The 19,435-nt window shown below is 51.3% G+C and overlaps 4 non-coding genes across 4 annotated transcripts; all 4 read right to left on the bottom strand.

Annotated features, from left to right (window-relative positions):
* Positions 1–690: 690 nt before the first annotated feature.
* trnae-uuc (transfer RNA glutamic acid (anticodon UUC)) lies at positions 691–762 on the bottom strand. Its single transcript has one exon. It is a non-coding gene; the product is annotated as a tRNA-Glu (tRNA).
* A 9,384-nt stretch (positions 763–10,146) lies between these two features.
* trnae-uuc (transfer RNA glutamic acid (anticodon UUC)) lies at positions 10,147–10,218 on the bottom strand. Its single transcript has one exon. It is a non-coding gene; the product is annotated as a tRNA-Glu (tRNA).
* A 2,808-nt stretch (positions 10,219–13,026) lies between these two features.
* trnae-uuc (transfer RNA glutamic acid (anticodon UUC)) lies at positions 13,027–13,098 on the bottom strand. The gene has a single exon. It is a non-coding gene; the product is annotated as a tRNA-Glu (tRNA).
* Positions 13,099–17,895: 4,797 nt separating this feature from the next.
* trnae-uuc (transfer RNA glutamic acid (anticodon UUC)) lies at positions 17,896–17,967 on the bottom strand. Its single transcript has one exon. It is a non-coding gene; the product is annotated as a tRNA-Glu (tRNA).
* Between the last annotated feature and the right edge of the window lie 1,468 nt (positions 17,968–19,435).

Genomic DNA, 19,435 nt, shown 5'->3' with positions numbered 1-19,435 from the left:
GGAGCGGGGGAACCTAGGATCAGAGGGCACAGCCTCGAAATAGAGGAACTTCCCTTTAGAACAGAGATGAGGAGAGATTTCTTTAGCCAGAGGGTGGTGAATCTGTGGAATTCATTGCCACAGGCAGTTGTGGAGGCGATACCTTTGCGTATATTTTAAGAAGAAGCTTATTGATTAATAAGGGCGACAAAGGTTACAGGGCAGTGGAATGGAATAGAGAGGGGAAGTACCTCAGCCATAATGAAATGTCTAGCAGATTCGATGGGGCCAAATGGCATTATTCTACTAGTGTGTCTTCTGAACCTAAAAGATTCAGAACAACCCATTCCAGAATCTTTTTAAGAATGTGATTACGTTGGAGAGGATGCGAAAACATTGGATGTTAAAGGAACTGAAATCTAGGAGAGGCTAGACTGCCTGCGGCTGTTTCCCTAGGGCTGAGGAGAGACCTTATAGAGGTGTATAAAATTGTTCATAGTCACAGTCCTTTTCTCACCCCGGACCACGAGAGTTTCCAAGAGAGTGCATAGGTTTAAAGATTAGCTTTATTTGTCACGTGCACATCGAGGGTGGGACGGCAAGAGTCGCCGCGCTGCCCGAACTGGCGCGATCAGGGGAAGAACGCACAAACTCCTTCTGCGAATTGAACCCAGGTGGCAGTACCGTGTCACTCCAAAAAAAAAATATTTCTTCCCATACCGGGAGTCGAACCCGGGCCGCCTGGGTGAAAACCAGGAATCCTAACCGCTAGACCATATGGGAGATGACGACAGAACGCCGCGGAAATACAATGTAATTTGAGAGACAAGTTCTTCACACAGAGGGCGGTGTGTCAATTTGAACTGAACTGAATTGAAAACAGGAGGAAATCTGCAGATGTTGGAAATTCAAGCGGCACACACACAGAAAACGCTGGTGGAACGCAGCTGGCCAGACTGCATTCACAGGAAGAAGCACAGTCGACGTTTCGGGCCGGGTCTTCTCGTCAGGACTAACTGAAAGAAGAGGTAGTAAGAGATTTGAAAGTGGGAAGGGAATGGGGAGATCCGAAATTATAGGAGGGGGAGGGATAAAGCTAAGAGCTGGAAAGTTGATTGGCAAAATGATACAATGTAGCATAGAAATACACATAAGTCAGCGTGGGTTAATCAGTCTGATGGCCGTGTCGAGTAACAATTGTTTAAATTTTAAACTTTAAAAGATCCTTGGACATGGAAGGGAAACCTTTCGAGGGATGCAGGCCAAAGGAACTGCTTCTGCTGAACAACCAACCGGTCCATCGGACACATTGGCCTCAGGACCTGTTCCCGCGTTCTCTGGGTCCATCCTTCTGCTTTATCCTGAAATACTCAACCGTCATAGTTTCTCAGTAATTTGGCCGTAGTGTCTGTCTTGTTGTACAGTGGTATGCAAAAGTTTGGGCACCCCTGGTCAAAATTTCTGTTACTGTGAATAGCTAAGCGAGTAAAAGATGAACTGGTTTCCAAAAGGCATAAAGTTAAAGATGACGTATTTCTTTAGTATTTTAAGCAAGAAAACTTTTTTATTTCCATCTTTTACAGTTTCAAAGTAACAAAAAAGGAAAAGGGCCCGAAGCAAAAGTTTGGGCACCCTGCATGGTCAGTACTTAGTAACACCCCCTTTGGCAAGTATCACAGTTTGTAAACGCTTTCTGTAGCCAGCTAAGGGTCTTTCAATTCTTGTCTGGGGGATTATCGCCCATTCTTCCTTGCAAAAGGCTTCTAGTTCTGTGAGATACTTGGGCCGTCTTGCATGCACTGCTCTTTTGAGGTCTATCTACAGATTTTCGGTGATGTTTAGGTCAGGGGACTGTGAGGGCCATGGCAAAACCTTCAGCTTGCGCCTCTTGAGGTAGTCCATTGTGGATTTTGAGGTGTGATTAGGATCATTATCCCGTTGTAGAAGCCATTCTCTTTTCATCTTTGGCTTTTTTACAGACGGTGTGATGTTTGCTTGCAGAATTTGCTGGTATTTAATTGAATTCATTCTTCCCTCTACCAGTAAATCTTCCCCGTACCACTGGCTGCAACACAAGCCCAAAACATGATCGATCCACCCCCGTGCTTAACAGTTGGAGAGGGGTTCTTTTCATGAGAGGGGGAGGGGAGGGGAGAGCAGGTGAGCTGGGGGAGAGGGGAGTGGGAGAGTGGGGAGGGCCAGATGGGGAGGCGAGAGTGAAGGTGAAGGGAAAGGGGGAGGGAAGAGGGGGATGGGGAGGGGGAGAGGGGGAGTCGGCCAGGGATCCTGTTCCCTATCACTGACCGGTGGCACCTGGGTTAGAGAGAAGGAATCAGCCAGGGTTCCTGCTCCCCATCACTGCCCGGTGACCCCTGGGTCGGAGAGAGGTCACAGACAATCTCTTCAGTCCCGCACAGACAAATCCCACTCCTGAGATCTGAGCACTAGGCTGCTGGCACTGAGGGAGCGCTACACGACAGTGAAGAGGGAGTACCATGCTTTGGGAAGGGTTGTGAAGAGGGAGCGCTACGCTTTGGAAGGCATATGAGAGTGACAGTAATGAGACAGCGCCTCACTGTGGATAGGGGGGAGTCAATGATGGGTGGCGATGTCACGGTCGTGGGAGGAAGCTGGGTGGGCGAGGAGAGCGCTTCGTGCTGTGTGAGTGGGTGGTGAGGAGGGAGCGCCGCGTTGTGCGACTACGGGAAGGTACTCAACCTAATGAGAGGGAGGAGCTCCGTAATGTGGAAGGGACGGCGAGTTGTGGGTGCGTGGGGAGGCAGAGACACTCCCCAGGGTTGGTGAGAAGAGAGCGTCGCTAGGTGAGAAAGCTGGTGAGCCCGGAGCTCTGTGCAGTGGGAAGGACGCATATGGGAGAGGTGGTGAGGAGGGAGAGATGCAAAATGGTGGGAGGGTGAGGAGAGGGTGCCGCTACGTGGAAACACTGCGCAGTGAGGAGAGGAGGGTGTGTGTGTGATGGGACAGTGTAGAGGGAGCTTCACTCTGTGTCTGACCCCGGGAGTGTGTGATGGGACGGTGCAGAGGGAGCTTCACTCTGTGTCTGACCCCGGGAGTGTGTGATGGGACAGTGTAGAGGGAGCTTCACTCTGTGTCTGACCCCGGGAGTGTGTGATGGGACGGTGTGGAGGGAGCTTCACTCTGTGTCTGACCCCGGGAGTGTGTGATGGGACAGTGTAGAGGGAGCTTCACTCTGTGTCTGACCCCCGGAGAGTGTGATGGTATGGTGTAGAGAGAGGGCCATCTAGTGTCTGAACCCGGGAGTGTGTGATGGGACAGTGTGGAGGGAGTTTCACTCCGTGTCTGACCCCGGGAGTGTGTGATGGGACAGTGTGGAGGGAGTTTCACTCCGTGTCTGACCCCGGGAGTGTGTGATGGGACAGTGTGGAGGGAGTTTCACTCCGTGTCTGACCCCGGGAGTGTGTGGTGGGATGGTGTAGAGGGAGCTTCACTCTGTGTCTGACCCCGGGAGTGTGTGATGGGACGGTGCAGAGGGAGCTTCACTCTGTGTCTGACCCCGGGAGTGTGTGATGGGACGGTGTGGAGGGAGCTTCACTCTGTGTCTGACCCCGGGAGTGTGTGATGGGACAGTGTAGAGGGAGCTTCACTCTGTGTCTGACCCCCGGAGAGTGTGATGGTATGGTGTAGAGAGAGCGCCATCTAGTGTCTGAACCCGGGAGTGTGTGATGGGACAGTGTGGAGGGAGTTTCACTCCGTGTCTGACCCCGGGAGTGTGTGATGGGACAGTGTGGAGGGAGTTTCACTCCGTGTCTGACCCCGGGAGTGTGTGGTGGGATGGTGCAGAGGGAGCTTCACTCTGTGTCTGACCCCGGGAGTGTGTGATGGGACGGTGCAGAAGGAGCTTCACTCTGTGTCTGACCCCAGGAGTGTGTGATGGGACAGTGTAGAGGGAGCTTCACTCTGTGTCTGACCCCCGGAGAGTGTGATGGTATGGTGTAGAGAGAGCGCCATCTAGTGTCTGAACCCGGGAGTGTGTGATGGGACAGTGTGGAGGGAGTTTCATTCCGTGTCTGACCCCGGGAGTGTGTGGTGGGATGGTGTAGAGGGAGCTTCACTCTGTGTCTGACCCCGGGAGTGTGTGACGGGACAGTGTAGAGGGAGTGTGTGATGGGATGGAGTAAAAGGTGACCCCAGCCATTATCAATATTCTTCAGAGATTGTCTCCCTGACGTCATGGTCAATCAGGACCTGTGACGCGCACCGGCCGCTCATCCACCACCTGCTGCCGTAACTTCTCGTGACTGATCGTGCAGGCTGGCGGAGGGAAGGAGCATCTTACAGCTCCTTTGGTAGAGACGTGCAGGGAGGTGCAGGTAGATGTGGGCAGGCTTGAAAAGGTGTAGGCAGATGTGGGAAGGTGCAGGCAGGCCAGACCGGAGCCAGAATCAGATTTGTAATCACTGACATATAGATTGTCATGGTATTCTGTTGTTCTGTGGAAGCAGTACAATAAAAGTCGTGCAAAAGTTATAAAAAATAGTATGGATAGGTGTGGGCAGTTGTGGGATGGCGTGGACAGGTGCGGGATGGTGGGCAGCTGTGTTCTGTGTGAATTATACCCTGAGATCCCTCTCCTCCTCAGGGCTTTGCACTCCTCAGCATTTGGAAAAAAAAACTTTTTATTAATTGTTATTTGTCTTGACACTTCAAACCCCATTTGCCAGTTCGGTGCCCGCTCACTATCCTATCTCTATCCCTCTGTAGCCCCCTCTTCACAGTTACCTTCCCTACCTACCTTAGCATCAAACTGAGTAAGTGCGTGGAGGGTGTCCGAGAGAAGTGGGTGGGGAGTTTACTGCAAAGAATTCACGAGGAATGAAGGTGAACTGTCTACTCTTGGCGTCAGGAATTCGTGTGGTCCTTTGCAATTTTCAGTCCCTGTTTCCATCATAGTCATAGGGAGACACGGCGAGGCCATTCAGCCCATCGGTCCCCATCAACCACTCATTTTCAATGATCCTATATTAATCCCGCGCTATCCTGGCCATCACTCTTCCCACCCTGCTTTTCTGTAAAAATGCTATTCCCTTTTTTTCCAATTCTTTCGTCTCCACCATATCTACTTCCAGGACGAGGCTTTCCTTTCCAAGACATCAGAGATGCTCTGAGTCCTCGAAGAGCGAGTTTCCATTCCCCTGCCTGCATGGACCTACATCTCCTCCATTTCCCAAAGTTCCGCGCCTACTGCATCTTCTCGCCGTATTAACAAGCATTGGCTTCCTCAGGTCCTCATCTACCACCCCAATGAATCTCCGCATCCAACACATCTTTCTCTGCAACTTCACCATCTTCAATGGGGTCCGATCACCAGAAACATCTGACCTCCACTCCCGCCCCCCCCCACCCCGGCTTTCTGCTTTTCACAGGGATCGCTCCCTGCGCGCTTCCCTTGCCTATTTGTCCCTCCCCACCAATCTCCCTCCTGGCACATATCCCTGCAAGCGACGGAAATGCTGGATCTGCCCATTCGCCTCCGTCCAGGGTCCCAAATTGTCCTGACAGCCCTTCCGGTGCCCCGGACGCGGCCTCCCTCTACATTGCTGAGACCCGACATGAATTGGGGACCGCTTCGTTGAGCACCTCGGCTCCATCCGCAAAAAAAAAGAGTGGAATTTCCCGGTGGACAAACAATTCAATTCCTAACACGAGGAAATCTGCAGATGCTGGAATTTCAAGCAACACATATCAAAGTTGCTGGTGAACGCAGCAGGCCAGGCAGCATCTCTAGGAAGAGGTACAGTCGACGTTTCGGGCCGAAGATTCCTATCCTCGTTCTCGTTTCGAGAGGTTCGCCCATGGCCTCCTCCTCCGCCACGATGAGGTCACCCTCTGGGTGGAGGAGCAACACGTCATATTCTGTCTAGGTAGCTGCCAACCCAATGGTATAAACATTGAATTCTTCTTCCAGTATTTTATTGCACCCCCCCCCCCTTCCATCTCCCACTATTTCCCATGCTGGCTTCTTACCTCTTACCCTCACCTGCCTATCACCTACTCTGGCGCCCCTCCTTCTTCCCGTTCTCCCATAGTCTGCTCTCCTCTCCAATCAGATTCCTTCTTTCTCAGCCCTTCGCGCTCTTTCCACCTATCACCTCCTAGCTTCTTACTTCATCCTCAGTCCTCCACCGACCGGACTACACCTACACTTGTCCTCTTTCCATCCCCCTCATCTATTTATCCCGGAGTCCTCCCCCCTTCCTTTCCTGTTTCCGCCTCCACCAACATCGCCAGCAGCCCATTTCACGCACTCAGCACACTCTGCGTAAAAAAAAAAAAAAATTACCCCCTGACATCGCCTCTGTACCTACTTCCAGGCACCTTAAAAGTATGTCCTCTCGTGCTAGCCATTTCAGCCCTGGGAAAAGCCTCTGACTATCCACACGATCAATGCCTCTCGTCGTCTTATACACCTCTATCAGGTCACCCGATAGATGATCGAATTCACACTGAAATTTAAGAAGGAGATGTATCAGTATTACACTGGGGTAAAGGAAATTACAAAGGCAACGAGGGAGGAGTTGGTCAGAATTGATTAGCAAAGTACACTAGCAGGGATGACGGCAGAGTAGAAATGATGGAATTTCAGGTGGCAATTTGGAACCCACAGGATATGTGCATCCCAAAGAGGAAGCAGTATTCTAAAGACAAGATGACAACCGTGATTAATAAGCGAACTCAAGCCAATATAAAAGTCAAAGACAGGATATATAATAGACCAACAGTTAGAGGGAAGTTAGAGGATTGGAAAGTTTTTAAATACCAACAGAAGGCAACTTAAGAAGCCATTAAGAAGGTATAGATGGAATACGAGAGTAAACTAGCCAACAATATTAAAGACGATATCAAAAGTTTCTTCAGATACATAACGTGTAAAAGAGAGAGGTAAAATTTTTTGAAGGCTCAAATGCTTCATTCAGCCAGCAACTCGAGAATATTAGTGACGACATTGCTTATTTATCAGAATTATTCGCGAAGTTTAATATAACTCATCGTCAATTGCAAGGGAATGACGTGAAACTCATATGAAAATCATCTCCGCATTTCTGTCCAATTTAACCCTATTTACGTGCAACATCCGCCATCGTGGTCTTTTCCAGTTGCCGAGCCTCTCTGAGTTGGAGGAGAAAGAAAGAACATCCAAAGATGATCTTCAAGTATACTGTGCTCATCTGGGTGAGTTGCATAAGACTCGGGATCATCTCTTGATCCGAATTCCAGATCAGGTAGTGCATCCATTCTTGAATACTAGTAACGGGGAATTAACCGGGGTGGGGGGGTGGGGGGGGGGGATGGAGGAAGATCTGCTGTCGCTCCAAAATAGCTTTGAGCTGAAGCCAAGATTTTTTAAAAAATCAAATAAAGACTTTTGGGTGCAGAAAGAAATCTCTGGACGCTGCCCTGCACTGTGGCAAAAAAATGTCAAGTTGTTTTATTGCCTTTCCAACAATAAGTCACCGAACCTCTTTCAAAGCAGCGGAGCAGACTGGAAATTCCTGAACGTGGGGAGCTGTGACTCCTTCTGTGTGATATTCTGGCCGATGTTGAGAGCTGATTGCACTGCACCAAGCCCGTCTATCTCAGTGAAAGGTGAAAAAGGCAATGAAGTGGTGAATAGGTGGACTACTAACGTACACTCTAAAATTTTTGATGCAAGTAGTTTCACCACAATTAAATAAATAAACAATATTCACCAGCAACTTTGATGTGGTTGCTTGAATTTCCAGCATCTGCGGATTTCCTCGTGTTTGCGTTTTAAAATTCACTACTGCGAAGCCTCTTCTGGTGATGCCTACACTGAAGAAGTTTAATTCTTCTCTTCGACGGGAGTTCAGTGAAACCATCTCTCACTGCTCCCCATCTGTAATTTCTTCGGCTCTTCAACTTTTCGACCACATTTTGACTCAGATTCGCTATCTCCCTGGGCCTCCTGTCCCATGGTCCTCTCATATCCCTTTTGCCAATCACCTGTCCAGCTCTTGGCTCCATCCCTCCCCCTCCTGTCTTCTTCTGTCATTTCGGATCTCCCCCTCCCCCTCCCACTTTCCAATCTCTTACTGGCTCTTCTTTCAGTTAGTCCTGACGAAAGGTCTGGGCCCGAAACGTCGACTCTACCTCTTCCTAGAGGTGCTGCCTGGCCTGCTGCGTTCACCAGCAACTTTGATGTGTGTTGCTTGAAATAACATACTTTGTAGCTTTAAATATATTTGAATTTTTGGCAATTATTTGACATTGCTTTCAATTTGCTCTTCCCGTTTTCTTTCACTGTTCGCCGCAAATCAAAATTCTGTACAGTTTCACGCCACAAGAAGTTGGGGGAACTCAGCAGGTTGGGCAGCTTCCAAGGAAATGAACGAACAGTCGACGTTACGAGCCGAGGGCCCTTCTTCAGGACTGAGAAGGAAAAGGGAAGCAGGCAGAATAGAAAAGGTTGTGGGGGCAGGGTGGAAGGAGACTAGCTGGAAGGTGATTGGTGGAGCCAGTTGCGGAGGAAAGGTTAAGAGTTGAAGAGGAAGGAATCTGATAGGAGAAGAGAGTGAAACATGGGAGAAAGGGAAGGAGGAGGGGACCCAGGGGAAAATAATAGGCAGGTGAGAGTGGGGAATAAAGGAGCTGGGTGGTGTGGGGATTTGTTTACCCAGAGGAGAACTCCACGATAAGGGCCTGCGGCAGAACCGCCATCCCCCCTGAAATGGGTAAAGAAAGACATTAAAGGTAGAAATTAAGCAGATGAGCTCGAAGGATTCGCTCTTGAAACCCTCTCTACCCTCGGTTGCCCAGCTTTCTACTCACTGTCTCCGGGACAGCCGGCTGCCTCTGCCTCTCTCATCCTTCAGTCTGAGTCAGGCGTTCAGGAAGCAGGCCCTTCGGCCCTCGGACTCATGCCAGCCATCACCCTACCAGTCCAATGCGGCACGTCACGGAGACCGGGAAAGCGGACCTCAGAATCAAAGATCCCTCCCGCCCCCGGGATCTCCCTTCCCACTTCTCTCATCGGGCAGAAGATACAACGGCATGAAGGTACGTAACACATAGGAGCCAATTAGACGATTCGGCCCATCGAGTCTGAACAGCCATTACATCACAGCTGATTTATTATCCATTCTCCTTCCTGCTCCCCATATCCTTTGAACGCCCTTACTAATCAAGAACCATCAATCTCCCCGCTCTAAATACGCTTAATGACTTGTCCTCCACAGTCGACATTAGCAATGAATACCACGGATACACCCCATTCTGTCCTATTAAACCCGGTGGTATTTGGTGTCCTCTCCCGCATTGGGTGTGACCTTTTTCAGGTAGCTACAGTGCCCTCAGGAACACGTGCCGCTCCATCTACATCAGCGGCCTTCCGGAGATGCTGCCTGATTTGCTGAGTTCCTCCGGCATTTCCTGTCTTCTCTTGACATGCACCTTCCCCCGTCCACCGCGCACACAGCAGCCGCCGGTGAAGATCCACGAGCCAGGGCCAGAGAATGCGGGTGACGGCGGCGGCTCAAAGCGGAGTGACCGTCTGACACCCAACCAGCTCCCTCCTGCGAAATTCCTCCTTATCGCTGCTCTGCTGGGACGTACTTCTATTCTGATTGTGGGCCTTTTGGCCCAAGACTCTCCCGCGGGGTGAATACTGGCGGGCTTTCCCCCAAGTGGGCTGGCTGAGACGAGAACTGGTGGACTTATGTTAAGCGTGAAAGGTGAAACTGAGGAACTTCTTCACTCAGCAGGTGGCGAGAGTGTAGAACAACCTGGTGGCTGCAAGATAAATTGTAATATTTAAGTAAAGTTAGAACAGATAGACGGAGCGCTATGTTACCCGTGCAGGTAGATGGGACTAGGTAAAACAACAGCCTGCCATTGATTAAACGGGCCGGAAGACGTGCTGCTGTGCTCTATAACTGGATGCTGTGAGGAGCCCAGCGGAGTAGGCAGCGTCACTAGAGTCAAAGGCAAATGGTCGCCGTTCGCATCTCTGAAACTCCTGCCTCCACAGACGCTGCTCGACCCCCTGTACTTTGTTTTTTTTCTTTCATCTGTAGTTCCTTTTGCACTTTACCGGAATAGAACCGGTTCGCAACAAAGGCGTTACGCTGCGCTGATCGGTGCGTTACTGTGGCGCGCCAAAACGTTTGCTTCCCACACCGGGAGTCGAACCCGGGCCGCCTGGGTGAAAACCAGGAATCCTAACCGCTAGACCATATGGGAGACGCTGAAAGACGAGAGCGGGGATATTTCGAAGGGATTTGAGAAGCAACTTCTTCACACTTAGGATGCTGTGTAAATACAACCGGCTGGGTACAAATATCAATGTTTAAAAGACACTTGAACACGGGTAGGAAAGGCTACGAGGGAGACAGGCCAAAGAGAGGCAAAAACAACTACTTCAGATAGAGAACTTGGTCGGATCCCGCAAGATGGGCCGAATAGCCTGTTCCCGTGTTTTCTGGGACTGTCTTCCTGCTTTATCGTCAAACGCTCTGCATTTCACTCACCGTCTCCGGCTCACCCGCCTCTGCTTCTGCCTCTCTCACCCTTCACACTCACTCAAGCTTCAAGTGAAACAAGCCCTTCGGCCCCCCGAATCGATACTAGCCATCGCTGAACCATTTCAATCCAGCACATCACAATGGCCTAATTCTGCTCCGGTATGACATGATCTTATGGAATGTCTGCCAGAGGAAGCGCCTGAGGCAAATGCACAGGCAAAACCGAAGAGGCACGTTGGACAGATACACAGATAGGAAAGGTGCGGGGTCCGGGCCAAGTACAGACAGATGGGATTCGAGTGGATAGGATTCTTTGTCAGCATGGATGAGGTGAGGCGCATGGCCTGTTTTTCGTGTTTTTTCGGAGTGGGAGCAACGGGAAGGGGAGGGGGAAAGGAAGGAAGAGAGAAGGAAGGGGAGTGGGAGGATATGGAACAGAGAGATAGAGGGATGGGGTAGGGAGGTAAGGAAATAGAGAGGGCGAGAGTAAAGAGCTTTCGAAGGGAGAAGATCGGACGTGGAATGGAGTGGGCGAGGCTGGAGGAGAGGTGGGGAGGGGAGAAGGGAAATGGAGAGGAGAAAGGTAAATACATTGAGAAGGGAGAGATAGGGGCAACGGGGGAGAATTAATGGGTGGTGGAAAGTGGTGGGTGAGGTGAGAGGGATGAGTGAGGCGTAAAGCGGTTGGGAGACGGGAGGGTGTGGGGAAGTGGAGCGGGTAGGGGAGTGGGAGAAGGGAGTTGAGGTTAAACGCAAAGGCCTCTCTCACCCTTCACACTCAGTCGAGCTTTAAGGAAACAAGACCTTCGGCAAACCGAATCTTTACTAACCATCACTCAACCAGCCCAGTCCAGCAAGTCACAGGGTTCGCGGACTCCGTCTGCACTTCTCGCTGCCCCGGAAAAGCGGACAACATAATCAAAGATCCCTCCTGCCCCGGACATTCTCCCTTCTCCCCTTTCCCATCGGGCAGAAGATACAGAAGCCTGAAAGTACGTCATTGAATACGCTGCGTTACACCGATTCCCCGCAGGAACACGCACTGCTCCGTGTCCATCAGATGTCCGCCATCTTCCGGAGATGCTCCGTGATCTGTTGAGTTCCTCCGGCATTTCATGCCTACTTTCCACAGCTTCGCGTTAACCCTTGACACGGACCCTCCGCCACCCACCGCAGACACAGCACCAGCAGGTGAAGATCTACGCGGCAGAGACGGAGAATGCAGGGGGGTGGGGTGGGGGGTGTAACCGATCAGAGCGGAGTGGTCGCTCGTCGCCCCTGCGAATCGCGCACTCCTGCGAAAGTCCTCCTCCTCTCCGCTCTCAAACGGGACGTATGTTTACTCCGAAGGTGGGCCCTCTCGTCCCGAACTCTGTCCCGCGGGGCGAATGCTGACAGGCCTTCTCTCCATCGGGCTGAGTGAGACGAGAACTAGGGGTCTTATGTTAAGTGTTAAAGGTGAAATATTTCACTTGAGGGATTACTTCTTCTCTCGTGGGGTGGAGATGACAGCGGACCAGGTGGATGCAGGTTGCCACGTACCCCGTGACGGGTTAAACAACCAGCAGAAATGGAAAAACTTTGGAATCTGGTATTGCTATTAACTAATACTATTTATTGGTAACCACGGAATTTTTTAATATAAATTCAGATATATCAAACAGGTTAGCAAAGATTACATTTATATAAGTGTGGAAATACAGGAACCAAGCGTCTTAAATCGTAGGAGTAAATGGATACAGACTTACGGTGATGAGTAAAGTTCAGTTCAGATCGTGGTATAGAGTTGAGTAGTGATAGAAAGAGTGTTTAGTTCTTCAGGTAAGCTGATGCCGTCGATCGTTCCGTTGTCCTCCGAAACTTCCAAGTTAGCCAAACTTGACCAACTGCAGAGCACCGTCTTCGAGTGATAGTCTACCAACCCAGGCCAGGAGAGTCCTCCTCCTCTCCGCTCTAAAAGGGACGTACGTCCATTCCGAAGGTGGACCCTCTGGTCCCAAACTCTGTCCCGCGGGGTGAATGCTGACGGGGTTTTTCTCCATCGGGCTGAGTGAGACGAGAACTAGGGGTCTTATGTTAAGGGTGAAAGGTGAAATTTTTAACTTGAGGGATTATTTCTTCTCTCGTGAGGTGGAAATGACAGCGGACGAGGTGGATGTAGGTAACATTTAGGATAAATTTGGAGAGGTACAAAGGGTGCTGTGTTCCGATGCAGGGGGATGGGACCAGGCAGAACACCAGGCTGCCACTAACTAAATGGGCCGAAGGGTCAGTTTTCTGTGCTGCAGTGCTCTATAACTGGATGCTGAGAGGAACCCAGCCGGTTGGGTCGCGTCAGTAGAATCAAAGAGGAATAGTCGACGCCTCTGGTCCCTACACCTCCTGCCTACACAGACGCTGCACGACCCCCTGGCTACCTTGGCTTCTTTTCATCTGCAGTCCCTTGTGCCCCTTGCCGTCACACCCCGGGTCGGTGTAATGGCATCACGCTAACCGGCACGTTACCGTGTCGCCCCAAAACGTTTGCTTCCCATACCGGGAGTCGAACCCGGGCCGCCTGGGTGAAAACCAGGAATCCTAACCGCTAGACCATATGGGAGACACTGATCGACGATAGCGGAGATACTGTGGAGACCAAGTCATTGGGTTATCTTAAGGCAAAGGCTGATATTAGTGGTAGGGAGCGTCGATCAGTAGAAACAGTTGGGCCGGGCCTAGCAGCTAAGCCACACGGGAAGGCCAGGGGTTGGGCTTGGTTTTCAGAGGCTGTTCGAAACACACGCCATTTGGAGCATTTTGTAGGTAGTGGGAGCTAATCCCCACTGCCACCCCCGTTTGTGACAATCTGAAGAACCAAGGCTAAAAGATTCTTGATTAGTCAGGGCATGAAGGGATAGTGGTCGAAAGCAGGAGATTAGGGTTGAGAGGGGAAACGGATCAGCCCAGATGAAATGGCGGAGCCGACTCGATGGGCCAAATGGCCTAATTCTGCTCCGCTATCACATGATCTTATGGAATGTCTTGCCCGAGGAAGCGGCAGCAGCAAATGCACAGGCAACACCGTGAAGGCACGTTAGACAGATACTCGGAGAGGAAAGGTGAGGGGTCCGGGCCAAATACAGACACATGGGATTCGAGTGGATGGGCTTCTTCGTCAGCATGGATGAGATGGGCCGCATGGCCAGTCTTTCCTGCTACATAGCTCCTGAGTGGGAGCAACGGGACGGGGTGGGGGAACGATGGAAGGCAGAAGGGGAGGAGGAGGGTATTGGGCAGGGAGGGAGAGGGATGGGATAGCGGAGATAGAGAAATAGAGAGGGCGGGAGGAAAGAGTTTGGGAAGGGAGAAAATGAGAAGGGTAGAGGAGAAAGGTAACTACATTGGGAAGAGAGAAGATGGGAAGGGGGGAGGAGAAAGGTAAATACATTGGGAAGAGAGAAGATGGGAAGGAGAAAGGAGAAAGGTAAATTCATTGGGAAGGGAAAAGATGGGACGGGGAGATGGAGTGGGCGAGGCTGGAGGTGAAGAAAGAGGGGTGGGGAGGGGAGGAGGGAAATGGAGAGGGGAAAGCTAAATACATTGGGAAAGGAGAGATGGCGGCAGCGGTGGAGAATTAATGGGTGGTGGAAAATGGTGGGTGAGGGATGTGTGAGTGGTAAAGGGGTTGGAAGATGGGTGGGTGTGGGAAAGTGGAGAGGGGTAGGGCAGTGGAGAGGGAATGGGAGAAGGGACCGAGGTGAAACGCAAAGGCGGGTGTACGGAGACCGGCATGAGTTGGGGAAGGGACGCGGACTAGAGAGGAGACTCATAGTTGGAGTGGTGTGCTGGAGGGGTTACTTGGGATGGCGGCTGAGGCAGGGTGAGTTTCGAGGAGGTTGGGGTGAGGGATGGGAGGGGTGAGTGAGCCCTTTTGACCGTGCTGGTGAGAAAGATGATGAGGAAGAAGTCGAAGGCGGGTTTTATATGACATGGACACACTGTCCCGGGTCTCATACCCACTCTGTTCTCTGCCTCTTGAGCCATCAGAGTATTGAAGGGACGAGACAGAGTGAACATGGAGCGGATGTTTCCAATAGTGGGAGCGGATGTTTCCAATAGTGGGAGATTCTAGGACCAGGAGGCACAGATAGAGTAGGTGTGGAGAGGATGTTTCCAATCGTGGTGGAGGCTAGGACCAGAGGACACAGCCTCGGAACAGAGGGACGTCCATTTAGGACGGAGATCTGGTGGAATTTCATCATCCAGTGGCTGGTGAGTCTGTGGAATTCATTCCCACAGACGGCTGTTGATAGTTTCTTGATTAATAAGGGTTTCAAAGGTTAAGGGGAAAGGCAGGAGAAAGCGGTTGAGAGGAATAGTAAATCAGTCATGATGGAATCGCGGAACAGTCTCGATGGGCCGGATGATCTGATACTGTTCTTATGTCTTACGGTCTTAAAAGATTCAGAACATCCCATCTCAGGGTCTTTGCAAGGGTGAAATTAATCTGGAGAGAGCGCGGAAATCATTGGGCTTTTCAGGGACTGAAGGTCTGAAGGAGTTATAAGGAGTAGCTGGATTGTCTGGGACTGTTTTCCCTTGAACGGAGGGGACTGAGGTTAAAACCTTACAGAGGGTTATAAATTCACCCATAGATAAAGTGAATTGTCTCAGTCCCTTTTTCTCCGCAGATCACGAGGGTTTCCAAGGGAGGGCGTAGGTTTAAAGATTGACCGGATCTGTCACATGTGGGTCGAATTACGCAGTGAAATGCGGCATTGACATAAAATGAGACCAGGGAGGTTTCTGCTGGGCCTGGCTGCAAGAGTCGTCACGTTTCGGGCGCCAAGACCGCCTGCCAACAATTTACTAACCCGAACGATGCTCCAAGGAAACCCACGCGTTCACGGCGAGGGCGCACAAACTCCTTTCGGGAATCGACCCATGTCGCAGTAATGGCATTTTATTCTTCTCCCCATGTCACCTGCTGATGGCCACGCTACCGTGTCGCCCCAAAACGTTTGCTTCCCATACCGGGAGTCGAACCCGGGCCGCCTGGTGAAAACCAGGAATCCTAACCGCTAGACCATATGGGAGACGCTGAAAGGCGATACTGGAGATACTGTGGAGACCAAGTCATTCGGTTATTTAAGGCAGAGGTTGATATTAGTGGTAGGGAGCGTCGATCAGTAGAAACAGTTCGGCCGGGCCTACCAGCTAAGCCACACGTGAAGGCCAGGGGTTGGCTTGGTTGTCAGAGGCTGTTCAAGACACACGCCATTTGGAGCACTTTACAGGTAGTGGGAGCTACTCCCCACTACCACCCCCGTTGGTGATAATCTGACGAACCAAGGCTGAAAGACTCTTGATTAGTCAAGGCATGAAGGGATAGTGGTCGAAAGCAGGAGATTGGGGTTGAGAGGGGAAACGGATCAGCCCAGATGAAATGGCGGAGCCGACTCGATGGGCCAAATGGCCTAATTCTGCTCCGCTATCACATGATCTTATGGAATGTCTTGCCCGAGGAAGCGGCAGCAGCAAATGCACAGGCAACACCGTGAAGGCACGTTAGACAGATACTCGGAGAGGAAAGGTGAGGGGTCCGGGCCAAATACAGACACATGGGATTCGAGTGGATGGGCTTCTTCGTCAGCATGGATGAGATGGGCCGCATGGCCTGTCTTTCCTGCTATATAGCTCCTGAGTGGGAGCAACGGGACGGGGTGGGGGAACGATGGAAGGCAGAAGGAGAGGAGGAGGGTATTGGGCAGGGAGGGAGAGGGATGGGATAGCGGAGATAGAGAAATAGAGAGGGCGGGAGGAAAGGTTTTGGGAAGGGAGAAAATGGGAAGGGTAGAGGAGAAAGGTAACTACATTGGGAAGAGAGAAGATGGGAAGGGGGGAGGAGAAAGGTAAATACATTGAGAAGGGAGAAGATGGGACAGGGAGATGGAGTGGGCGAGGCTGGAGGTGAAGTAAGAGGGGTGGGGAGGGGAGGCGGGAAATGGAGAGGGGAAAGCTAAATACATTGGGAAAAGAGAGATGGCGGCAGCGGTGGAGAATTAATGGGTGCTGGAACATTGTGGGTGAGGGATGTGTGAGGGGTAAAGAGATTGTGAGACGGGAGGGTGTGGGAAAGTGGAGAGGGGTAGGGCAGTGGAGAGGGAATGGGAGAAGGGACCGAGGTGAAACGCAAAGGCGGGTGTACGGAGACCGGCATGAGCTGGGGAAGGGACGCGGACTAGAGAGGAGACTCATAGTTGGAGTGGTGTGGCGGAGGGGTTACTCGGGATGGCGGCGGAGGCAGGGTGAGTTTCGAGGAGGTCGGGGTGAGGGATGGGAGGGGTGAGTGAGCCCTTTTGACCGTGCTGGTGAGAAAGATGATAAGGAAGAAGTAGAAGACGGGTTTGCTATGATATGGACACACTGTCCCGGGTCTCATATCCACTCTGTTCTCTGCCTCTTGAGCCATCAGAGTATTGAAGGGACTAGACAGAGTGAACATGGAGCGGATGTTTCCAACAGTGGGAGATTCTAGGACAGGAGGCACAGATAGAGTGTTTGCAATAGCCGGGGAGTCTAGGACCAGAGGGCACAGCCTCGGAACAGAGGGACGTCCATTTAGAACGGAGATGAGGAGGAATTTCATCAGCCAGTAGCTAGTGAATCTGTAGAGTTCATTGCCACAGACGTCTGTTGATAGTTTCTTGATTAATAAGGGGGTCAAAGTTTAAGGGGAAAGGTAGGAGAATGGGGTTGAGAGGGATAATAAATCAGCCATGATGGAATCGCTGAACAGACTCGATGGGCCGGGTGGCCTGATTCTGTTCCTATCTCTTATGGTCTTAAAAGATTCAGAACATCACATCTCAGAATCTTTGTAAGGATGCAATCAATCTGGAGAGTTCGCGAACACCATTGAGCGTTTCAGGGACTGAAGGTCTGCCGTGATAAGGAGCGGCTGGATTGTCGGGCTGTTTTCCGTCGAGCGGAGTCGACTGACGGAGGAACCTTATAGAGATCTATAAATTCACCCGTAGATAAAGTGAATTGTCTCAGTCCCATTTTCACCACAGATTACGATGGTTTCCAAGACAGGGCGTAGGGTTAAAGATTGGCTGAATCTGTCCCATGTAAGTCGCATCACGCAGTAAAAGGCGGCATTGTCGTCAAATCTGATCATGGAGGTTTCTGCTGGGCCTGGCTGCAAGAGTCCTCACGTTTCGGGCGCCAAGACCGCCTGCCAACAATTTACTAATCCGAACGATGCTCCAAGGAAACCGACGCGGTCACGGCGAGAACGCACAAACTCCTTTCGGGAATCGAACCGGGTTCGCAGTACAGTAATCGCATTTTATTCTCCGTCGCCAGGTCACCTGCGAACGGCCACGCTACCGTGTCGCCCTAAAACATTTGCTTCCCATACCGGGAGTCGAACCCGGGCCGCCTGGGTGAAAACCAGAAATCCTAACCGCTAGACTATATGGGAGACGCTGAAAGGGGATAGCGGGTATACTGTGGAGACCAGGTCATTCGGTTATTTAAGGCAAAGGCTGATATTAGTGGTAGGGAGCGTCGATCAGCAGAAACAGTTGGGCCGTGCCTAGCAACTAAGCCACACCTGAAGGCCAAGGGTTGGACTTGGTTGTTAGAGAATGTTAGAGACGCACGCCAATTGGAACACTTTATAGGCAGTGGGAGCTTATCCCCACTATCACCACCGACCCCCGCCCCCGCCCCCGGCTATGGGAACCTTAAGGACTTTGGACAGATACACGGATAGGAAAGGTGAGGAGCCCGGGCCAAATAGAGACACATGGGATTCGAGTGGATAGCATTCTTTGTCAGCACAGATGAGATGGGCCGCACGGCCTATTTTCCTACTATTATAGTTCCGGAGGAGGAGCAACGGGAAGGGGAGGGGAAAAGATGGAAGGGAGAAGGAAGGAGAAGAGGAGAGAGCTGAGAGAGAGTGGGGTGAGATGGGCCGCATGGGGTGTGGGGAGGGATTGGGTGAGGGGAACTAAGGTCAAACGCAAAGGTTAAACGGAGAGCGGCCGTGAGCTGGGGAGGGGACGCGGACTAGAGAGGAGAGTGCGTAGGTTGGTGTGGTGGAGGGTGGAGAGGCTACTTGGGATGGCGGCAGAGGCAGGTTAAGGTTCGAAAAAGTTGGGGTGAGGGTTGGGCTGGGGTGAGTGTGCCCTTTGAGACGTGGTGGTGAGGAAGGTGAGGAAGAGGAAGAGGTAGAAGGCGAGTTTGGTGCGGGTGTGATATGGACACACTGTCCCGGGTCTCATACCCACTCTCTTCTCTGCCCCTTGAGCTTTCAGAGTATTGAAAGGACTAGATAGAGTAAATATGGAGCAGATGTTTCCCAATAGTGGGGGAGTCTGGGACCAGAGAGCACAGACAGAGTGGATACGGAGAGGATATTTCCAGTAGAGGGGGTACCTAGGACCAGAGGGCACAGATAGAGTGGATGTGGTGAGGATGTTTCCTATAGTGCAGGAGTCTAGGAGCAGGGGGCTCAGACTCAGAACAGAGGGACGTCCATTTAGAACGGAGAAGAGGTGGAATTTCTTCAGCCAATGGCAGATAAATCTGTGGAATCAGACGGCTGTTGATAGGTTCTTCATTAATAAGGGTGTCAAAGGTTAATGGGAAGTGCAGGAGAATGGGGTTGAGAGGGAGAGTAAACCAACCATGATGGAATGGCAGAGCAAACTCGATGGGTCCAATGGTCTGATTCTGTTCCTATGTCTTATGGTCTCAAAAGATTAAGAACATCGCATCTCGGAATCCTTGCAAGGTTGCAATCAATCTGGAGAGAACGTGGAAATCATTGGGCTTTTCAGGGACTGAAGGTCTGAAGGAGTTATAAGGAGTAGCTGGATTGTCTGGGGCTGTTTTCCCTCGAGCGGAGGAGAGTGGGGAAGAACCTTATAGAGATTTATAAA

The sequence above is a fragment of the Mobula hypostoma genome, chromosome 30, assembly GCF_963921235.1.
Source record: "Mobula hypostoma chromosome 30, sMobHyp1.1, whole genome shotgun sequence".
In the NCBI taxonomy this organism is placed as follows: domain Eukaryota; kingdom Metazoa; phylum Chordata; class Chondrichthyes; order Myliobatiformes; family Myliobatidae; genus Mobula; species Mobula hypostoma.
This window is presented reverse-complemented; position numbering and strand designations above follow the sequence as displayed.